Below are 9,582 nucleotides of genomic sequence, written 5' to 3' on the forward strand. Positions count from 1 at the left end.
AAGCCACAGTAATCAAGATAGCGTGGTATTGGCAAAAGAAATAGACAGATTAATGGAATGGAATAGAGAGCCCAGAAATATAGATCCACATATATATATAGTCAACAGATCTGTGGTAAAGGAGCAAAGGCAATACAATGGAGCAAAGATAGTGTTTTCAACAAATGATACTTGAACAACTGACATCAACATGCCAAAAAAAAAGGGTCTATACACAGACCTTATATCCTTCACAAAAATTAACAAAAAATGTATCATAGACCTAAATGTAAAATGTAAAATTATAAAACTCCCAAAAAATAGCACAGGAGAAAACCTAGATGACCTTGGGCTTTGGCATGGCAGTGACATTTCAGATAAAACAACAAAGGTATGAACCACAAAAGAAATAATAATTAATCTGGACTTCATTAAAATAAAAAACTTCTACTCTACAAATGACAATGTCAGAAGAATGAGGACAAGCCACAGACTGGGAGAAAATATATGCAAAAGATACATCTCAAAAAGGACTGTTGGGCTTCCCTGGTGGCGCAGTGGTTGAGAGTCCGCCTGCCGATGCAGGGGACACAGGTTCGTGCCCTGGTCCGGGAAGATCCCACATGCCACGGAGCGGCTGGGCCCGTGAGCCATGGCTGCTGAGCCTGCGCATCCGGAGCCTGTGCTCCGCAACGGGAGAGACCACAACAGTGAGAGGCCCGCGTACCGTAAAAAAAAAAAAAAGGACTGTTATCCACAATATACAAATAATTTTTCAAAATCAATAATAAGAAAGTGAACAACCTGATTTAAAAAATGGGTCAAAGACCTTAACAGATACTGCATTAAAAAATATATATGGCAGGCAAATAGCATATGAAAGATGTTTCACATCATATGCCACTGGGGAAATGCAAGTTGAAGTAACAATGAAATATCACTACACAACTATTAGAATGGCCCAAATCCAGAACACCGACAACTCCAAATTCTGGCAAGAATGTGGAGCAACCAGCATCCATTACCAGTTGGGTTGCAAAATGGTACAGCCGCTTTGGAAGACAGTTTAGCAGTTTCTTACAAAACTGAACATACTCTTACCAGTAATTGCACTCCTTGGTATTTACACAAAGGGATTGAAAACTTATGTACATACAAAAAACCTGCATATGGATGTTTATGGCAGCGTTATTCATAATTGGAAGCAACCAAGATTTACTTCAGTAGATGACTGGATAAATAAACTGTGGTACGTCCAGACAATGGGATATTATTCAGTGCTAAAAAGAAATGAGCTATCAAGCCATGAATAGACATGAAGGAATTTTAAATGCATATTACTAAGTGAGAGAAGCCCATCTGAAAAGGCTACATACTTCATGATTCCAACTACATGATATTCTGGAAAAGGCAGTGCTTTGGAGACAGTAAAAATTGCCAGGAGTTGGGCAGAGGAGGGATAAATAAGCAAAGCATAGAAGGATTTTATGGCAGTGAAAGCACTTTGCATGGTACCATAATGATGGATATGTGTTGTTATACATTTGTCTAAGCCCATCGAATATGCAGTACCAAGAGTGAACTGTAATGTAACTATGGACTTTGGGTGATTATGATGTGTCATTGGGGGTTCATCAGTTTTAACAAATACCCACAGTTTGATAATGTGGAATGCTGTTTGTGTTTGGGGAAGGGGGTATATGGGAAATCTCTGTACTTTCCTGTCAATTTTGCTGTGGACCTAAAATGTCTCTAAATATATAAAGTCTTAATGAAATCAATCAATCAAGTCTTATTTGTTTGAAAAGTCCATTAATAATTATTTGATGAATGACTAGAATGTCTAGTATGGTTAGTGAGCAAAGCTCTTGTCTGGTGATTCTAAGACTTAGCTTTACCTGGGAGGGAAAATAATAGTCATGCTTGGAGGGAATGTCCTCTATTCCGGTTAGACAACCTTGGCAATGACAGCCATGGCCAAGTCTACTGGAAACTATTTAATTGATTCCCCCAACTGCTGTTCTTTCAAGTTTCCTGTGTGAAGAGATCAGAAATATAATTCTCTGGGTATCATAGCTGATTCCTAAAGAAAGATTCCTTTCTACAGGAAACCAATTTAGCCACTAGCCTCTTCTGTCTTATCCTCCTATGGCTTTTTAGCTCTTTAATCACAGTCTGTTTTCCAACTAATTAGTGTTGGGACAATTCAGCCCTGAACCTCAGCTTGAAAATGTTAGTGTCATGGAGACAGAGCACTTAATCAAATGACTTGTGATTATTCAACAAAGAGATTTTCTCTGATTAAGACTGCCACCCTTTCTAAGGCACTCCGTCTTCTTTCTTAAAATCTTTGCTTGAGCAGGCTCTGCTGTGGCAGGGTAGCGACTGACACGGATGGTTTACTGAAGGGAACAGAGAGACATGGCAGTACCATGAGGAGAACTGCCTTCTCATTTAAAAGGATGTCTTTAAGCAGTTCCCTACTGGCTATTAACTTTAAAGAGTCAAGTCTCTTATCATTGGAATGGTTAGATAACTTATTCAGCTATATAGAATGGATTATCTCGTTCTCATACATTCTTCAGTCTGTAAAGATTATGGCAGGCTTAATTGTATTGTTTGCTTTTATGTTTCCTTGATTTTGAAAATTTCCTATCAGAAGGAACAGGATTTTGATACATGGCATTGACAGTGAGTGAGCTTTTAACCTGATCTCTCCTAGACATTACATGGGAGGCAGTTTAGGAGCAGTGAACCAGGCTCTAGATCCTTGAGACAGGTTGACTTTAGTAAGAATTGAATTCTGCACTCACGGTGTGATTTCAAGCAAGGTACTGAGCCCATCTTTTTATTGAGGAAGCTAGTACGTACGCAGTAAAGTTCTTATGATGATAATATGAAACAAGGTACCTAAAATACTTCTTGAAACACCTGTTAAGATAGGAAGCATTACTTAGTAATAGCTAAATTGTAGTTTAAATGGAAACCAGAGATGCTTCTTTCTGACCTCCCATAACCTCGCTTAAATATTTCTTTTCTCACAAGATTCTTTCAGACTAGGTTTCATGGACCAGAGAAAATGACAACAATAAGTTCTCTTAAAAGAAAATAACTTATTAATATAGTGACTATTCCTTACAGGTTGTTCTGGGAGGTTTCCAGTGACCCTCCAAGTGGTTACTTTACTCACAGGTCAGCTGAAGCTGTTTTCTTCCTCCCTGGGGACTCTGCAGGGATCTCACGCAGGAAATGGGGTGCCCTCCAGAGCTCAGATGCTGACAAGTGCCTGTCGAAACAGGTTATTTTTTTCCATCAGGCATTGCCAGCCCTCTACTTTATTTCCATTCATATGTGAAAATGAAACCTAGAATCGGCTCCTCTAAAGCAAGTTCAAGCACGTTACCAGCATTTGGTAAAATATTGATTATCTCTTCTCCCGAATGGCAGCACTCCCAGTCCAGCAGAGTGGGATGGAGGCAGTGGAGAAGAATTCTGTCTTTCCCTGTGTATCCGTGTGCTGAGGGCATTGAAATTAAAGGGCTGTTTTTAAGTTATCTGAGGTTATCATGGACAGATTGAGAAATAAAGTAGCAAGATATGGTGATAAGATTGGGGGTATTGGAGCCAGGTAGATGTAATTTGCATTCCTGTTCTCATCCTTACTAGCTCAGTGACAGACCACGAATTGACTTACTCACAGTTCGAGTTTTATCATAAGCAAAATAGGGACACCAGCCCTGATTTGCAGTATTGATTGGAGGAAAAGCGATAATGTGCAGAAGTGTGCAGCAAAGAGCCTGACCCATTGTGCATGTTTTAAAATAAACAGTAGCTATTATCCCTGTGGCATTACTGATTTAATAAGCAAGAAAAGGGCTCTGTCACCCCAGACATCATGCCCACTCCTACAGCACATTCTCAGCGTACCATCTGGACTTTAACAAGATCCCCAGGAGATTCATATGCCCATTGAAATTTGAGTTGTGTTGATAATGCCTACATGATAAGGTTGTTGTGAGGATTAAGTGAAGTGATAGATGTAAAGCACTTAGAACCTGACATAAATACTAAGTGCTGAATAAGTATTAGATATTATTTGTTTTATTTTACGTCAAGATGTACCTCTAATGACAACTTTCCTCTCAGGCTTCCTGTGATCTTTCATTATCCTCTTCTTATTTAATTATGCTCCACAGAAGTCTTCATAGCTACTTTTGATAATATATTTTTTTGAACTCTTCTCTGTCAAACTCAGAGATCTTTAAGGATGCAGGAGTGTCTTGTATCTCCCTGTTCTCTGGGCCCAGGACGATGCAAGAAGAGACCTTCAATAAATATGAGCTGAACGAATGATACACGAACACATACACCAAACAACAGCAACAACAAACAGTGACAGTTCCAAGTGGGTGTTACGAAGAACAGTCACCAGGAAGACTCAAGGAATGCTAAGGTGCTTCGAGAAATGTCCTTAGTAAGGGTGACACTTAAGCTGTTCTTTGAACAACATAGATGTTCAAGAGTTTAAGAGAAAGAAACGGTGTAAATTCCGGGTGTGGGTAACGATATGAGTGAAACTTAAAAATGGGTTGCAAGGGCTTCCCTGGTGGCGCAGTGGTTGAGAGTCCACCTGCCGATGCAGGGGACACAGGTTCGTGCCCCGGTCCGGGAAGATCCCACATGCCTCGGAGCGGCTGGGCCCGTGAGCCATGGCCGCTGGGCCTGCGCGTCCGGAGCCTTTGCTCAGCAAGGGGAGAGGCCACAACAGTGAGAGGCCCGCGTACCAAAAAAAAAAAAAAAAAAAGGTTGCAAGTAACAGGCTCACAGGAGCAAGAATCGATATGTGTTTCTGGAACAGAGAGTTCTTTGCAAGTTGTGAATTCACATAATGAAGAGCCTCAGCTAAAAAGTTTGAAAATAGAGGACCTTTGAAAGTTGTTGAGCTGGAAAGTAACATGCTTAACACGTCTTTTAAAAGAGAAATAAAAAGAGTATTAATTGCATCTGCTTCTTAAGTATCTCTAGAGAGAGGGATTTATGCCCACTCAGGCTCACGTAAATATTCTGTAAGAGGATGCACGTGGGAGAGATAGGGTAGCAATGACAGAGCTGTGTATACCAGCAAAGCAAGCATTCATTTCACTGCCGATAGGCTAGCGTTTGTTTTTTTGCCAAACCTTCAAGGGAAACAAACAACTATCAGGTCCATGTGGTCACTTAGGAATTGTTTCAAAGTTTTTAATTTTTAAAATGTTTACTTGTCACAGGTGTTATTGTTGTTTTCTGATTTGCTCATACTCTGAAAGCTTCTAATTTCCTCTACAAAATTAGAGTGAAGTATGACTGAGCAATTCAAGGACCATTTTAGGTCCTGAATTTCGGGTGCTACAAAACTACTGGATGAATAGTGAAAAAATGTGTTGGGCTGATGTAGGTGGTGTGTGGTCAGCTGGTCTTACTGGCTTGTTTGGTGACTGTCTTGCAGATTTATTTCAGTTTGGTGCTTCAGTAAATTTTCTAGTTTCTCCAGGCCATTGGTCAGAAGAGACCATGCCAAGGAGTTTGTAAATACGCTAAGGGTATTTTATGTGGATTTTTCAGGATGAAGTGAAGGCTTTACAGTGTTTCCACTGGAGTTGAATTTACTCAGAAAGAAATTGTAAGAACAGTTGATTTGTCCTTAATATTCTGTGTTTCCTTTGTGCTGTAGATGAAACAGGGAAGAGTCAAAGAGGATCAGAAATAAATCATATCTCTTTTGATTTATTTACTTAAACTGCGTTATGTCTTTATCCTGTTGACTGACTGATTCTCTTCCGGATTATATTCCTTGTAAGCAGATATATGACCTTTTTTTTCCCCCTTATTGTCCAAAAGTTGTGCAGACTAGACCTGAATACACAGGAGTTCAATGAAAACTTACTGAATAGTTGAAGTTCAAGCATGTTGTTAGTAAGCATCCATTTTCTGGAGATACTGATAGTGTCCCTGGTGTTTCATGTCAGCAAATGAAACAGCTGAGTAGCCTGTGTTCCATCTTGGGCTTCGAGTCTTTGAGGCCATAAACTCCCCTCCCAGAGACCATGTGCACTGTGCCCATGGAGAGGCAGTCTATAATGACAAGGTTCTTGGGGGGAAACACAGTGACTGAATCAGAGTGATGTGTAGACGAGCCTTGCCAGAGCATGAGGGGCTGGGGAGCCCTGGGGTAAAGAATGGTAACACAGTATTTTTATCGATAATGTAATTGAATATATTGTAAACAAGAGCTGATATCTACGGTGTGTGCGTTGCATGCCAGCCATGTGTGATAGTTCACAGGCATTATCTCACTTATTATTCACAAAAACTTTGGGAAGTAGGTGTTAATATCTTTCTCAGTTTAAGGTAGGAAGACACTAATGTCTTGAGAGATTATGCAACTCATCTGTATTCAAGGAGCTTAATAAAAATGAATTCTTGTTTTAATTTGGATGATTTCTAATGAATTTGCACATGTATTCCCATGTATTTATTGGAATTTTTCCTGATGAATGACTTCTACGATGCTTCCAGATCTAATATTTTATAATTTATGAAACATTTGCCCGTAGGCTTTTCTGGATATTGATTTTTGAGGATGATAGTTCATTTAATGGCAAGTCAAAATTTAATTTCAAAGTTAAATTGTTTTATCCACTACAGTTAAAGGCCCTTAAAGAGATAAGCCTTTGTCGGAGGCAGATCACATGTGTACCTGATTTTTTGATGAAGATATATATATCTGTACCTATAGATACAGATATATAGGTATAGATGGGATTCCAGAGAGAAGGGCTGATTGGGAAAAGAAGGAGGAATTTGTGTCAATGGGGAGAAGTAAGGGTTTTAAGACCAGAAAGCAACATTCACTCCATTGTCCTCTCCTTTCAGTCCACATCCATGGACAGTCTATATAGAGGGTGAGAGAGCATGTGAGGAGGGAGCCTTTGGCATGGACTGTGAACTATGTAACTGAGAAAAGAAAGTACAGAAGTGACTGTCAAGAGAAATTTCTGGATTTATTCTGCTTTGGACAATCTTAAGAGCTTCAGATAAACACCTTAAATTCCCTGCACTGTAGGTTTTGTCCTAGCAACATGCCCTAAAACTATGAGTTATGACTGGCTTTGGTTTAAAAGGAATATTATAATCAGCCCTCAAGGTGAAATAGAGAGGCAATGCGTGGTCTAATGCTGCTATTTGTTTTCAGTAGATCTTTACTGAGTTCCCATAGGATTTTTAATCTATAATTTACATAGGTGGAACAGTGTCAATTTATTAAGCTTATTTAAAAAGCAAGTGACAATGACATCCATATGTTTCAACTGAAACATTTAATGTCACTGAAGGTCAGCTAGATGTCACCAAAACAGAATAGGAAATAGAGAATAGAAAACTTTTCCTTCTTCTGAAAAGGGTTTGATGCCAGGATAATCTAGTTTGTTTTTCTAAACATGGCAGATTAAAAAGACTAGAGAATCTGTTAGAAACAGATGTTCTTGGAAACAATGACAGCTGAAGGCTTGTTTCCTTGAGGGAAGCAAAATGCTGAAGAAAATAATTAGTTCAAAAATCACATATGGAAATAACCTACAAGAATCATATTTGGAAATAATCTAATGAAAGACGTACAGAAGCTCTATACTTTTGCTATTCAAAGTGTGGTTCATGGAGCAGAGCCAGTCCATGATTTCCTTTCTTACTTCTTAGCAATGAGATAAGTACAGAAACTGAGAGTAAGTGTTTAGAAACGTTTATAGTGACTTAACATTACTGCAACTTCCAAGCCTTTGATCCATGGATTTGATTCATTGAAAAGTGTGTAAACCAGTTTGCTTACTGTTGAACTTAATTGGTAAGCCACATCTGGTGCAAACTGTGACCTAGTCATGCATAGTAGTCATGCATATCTTGATCTGCAGTCCTTAGAAAACAAAACTGGTTCTGCATCACAGACACAAAATCTACAAAACTTTACTGAACAAATTAAGAGGACATAAATAAGAGCAGGGATAAGCTATGTTCATGGATTGAATGACTCTATTTTGAAGATATCAGTTCCCCTCAGATTAGTGTATAAAGTCAATTAAATTCCAAGTATTTAGAAAAAAATTCTTGACAGATTTTTTGTGGAAGTGGGGAGGGAGAGAAAATGACAAGCTAAATCTTATTGATACTGGCTAAAAATAACGAAAGCAGTAAAAAGAAAGAAAGAAAAAAGAAAGCTGGAAGACTTAAACTACCAGTACCTAGCATGAAGATATAGTAATTAATATAGTGTGATACTTAGACAAAAAGACAATCTAACAATGGAACAGAATAAATAGTCCAGAAACAGATCCCATAAATTTGTGGTCACCTAAAGGTGATGCTGTGCTGCAGTGGGAAAAGGGTAATCTTTTCAATAAATAGTGCTGAATTAATTGCTTTCAAAGAAAAATAAAATTACCTTGACCCTTACTTCAAACCACACAAAAAATTAGTCCTAGATTAATTGTGGATCTAAATGTAAAAGTTAAAACAGATGAAAACATAGGTGAACATCTTTATAAACTTGAGGTGAACAGATATTTCTTAAACAGGACTCAGAAAGTATTAACCAAAAAAGAAAAACTTAATAAAGTTATCTATTAAAATTAATATAGATAGCTTTTGTTCTTCAAAAGACACCGTTAAGAGAGTGTAAAAGCAACTCGCAGTATGGGAGAAAACATTCACAATACATATATTCAACAAAGGACTCATTCCCAGAGTACACTTCTTAAAAGTCCTAGAAATCAATAAGAAAGTGACTGACAGTCTAATTGAAAAATGGGCAAATGATTAAAATGAATACTCCACAAAGGAGGATATCTAAATGGCCAATAAACTAATGAAAAAGTGCTTAACTTCATTAGTTATCATGAAAATGCAAATTAAAGGTGTAAAATGGCAAGTGTTGGCAAAACTTGGAGTAACTGGAACTTTCATATAATTGCCAGTGAAGAGTGTGACGCTAACAGAACTGTGTGGCGGTGTCTGTATATCTAAACATATACATACCCTACGAATAAAGAATTTGTGTATATTCTACCAAAAGACATCTACTAGATTGCTCATAGCAACACTCATCCCACACTGGAAAAAACCCGATGCCCATCGAGACTAGGATAGAAAATTAAATGATGGTCTACTTACACGGGGAATATTATACAGCAGTGAGGATTGATCATTTACAATTACACCTAATCCTACAGATGAATCTCACAAATATAGTTTTGAATGAAATGAGCCATACACAAATGAGCACATATTGAATTATTTCATTTATTTCAACAAAAATAGGCAATATTAATCTATGCTATTCAAAGCCCAAATAGTGGTTACTTTTGGGAGAACGTAATGACATATAAAAGGAGTACCCGGGAAACTTTTAAAGTGTTGGTAACTATGTGTCTCTATCTGGTTACACGATTTCAGTTTGAGAACATTCACTGATATGTGCTCTCTTGTCTCTGTATGTTTTATAAGTCAGTCAATCGATGGATGATTTCTAAATAAACACACAGAGAAGCAGAGAGAGAGAGAGACAGACAGAGAGAG

The sequence above is a fragment of the Orcinus orca genome, chromosome 13, assembly GCF_937001465.1.
Source record: "Orcinus orca chromosome 13, mOrcOrc1.1, whole genome shotgun sequence".
NCBI classification, from domain to species: Eukaryota; Metazoa; Chordata; class Mammalia; order Artiodactyla; family Delphinidae; genus Orcinus; species Orcinus orca.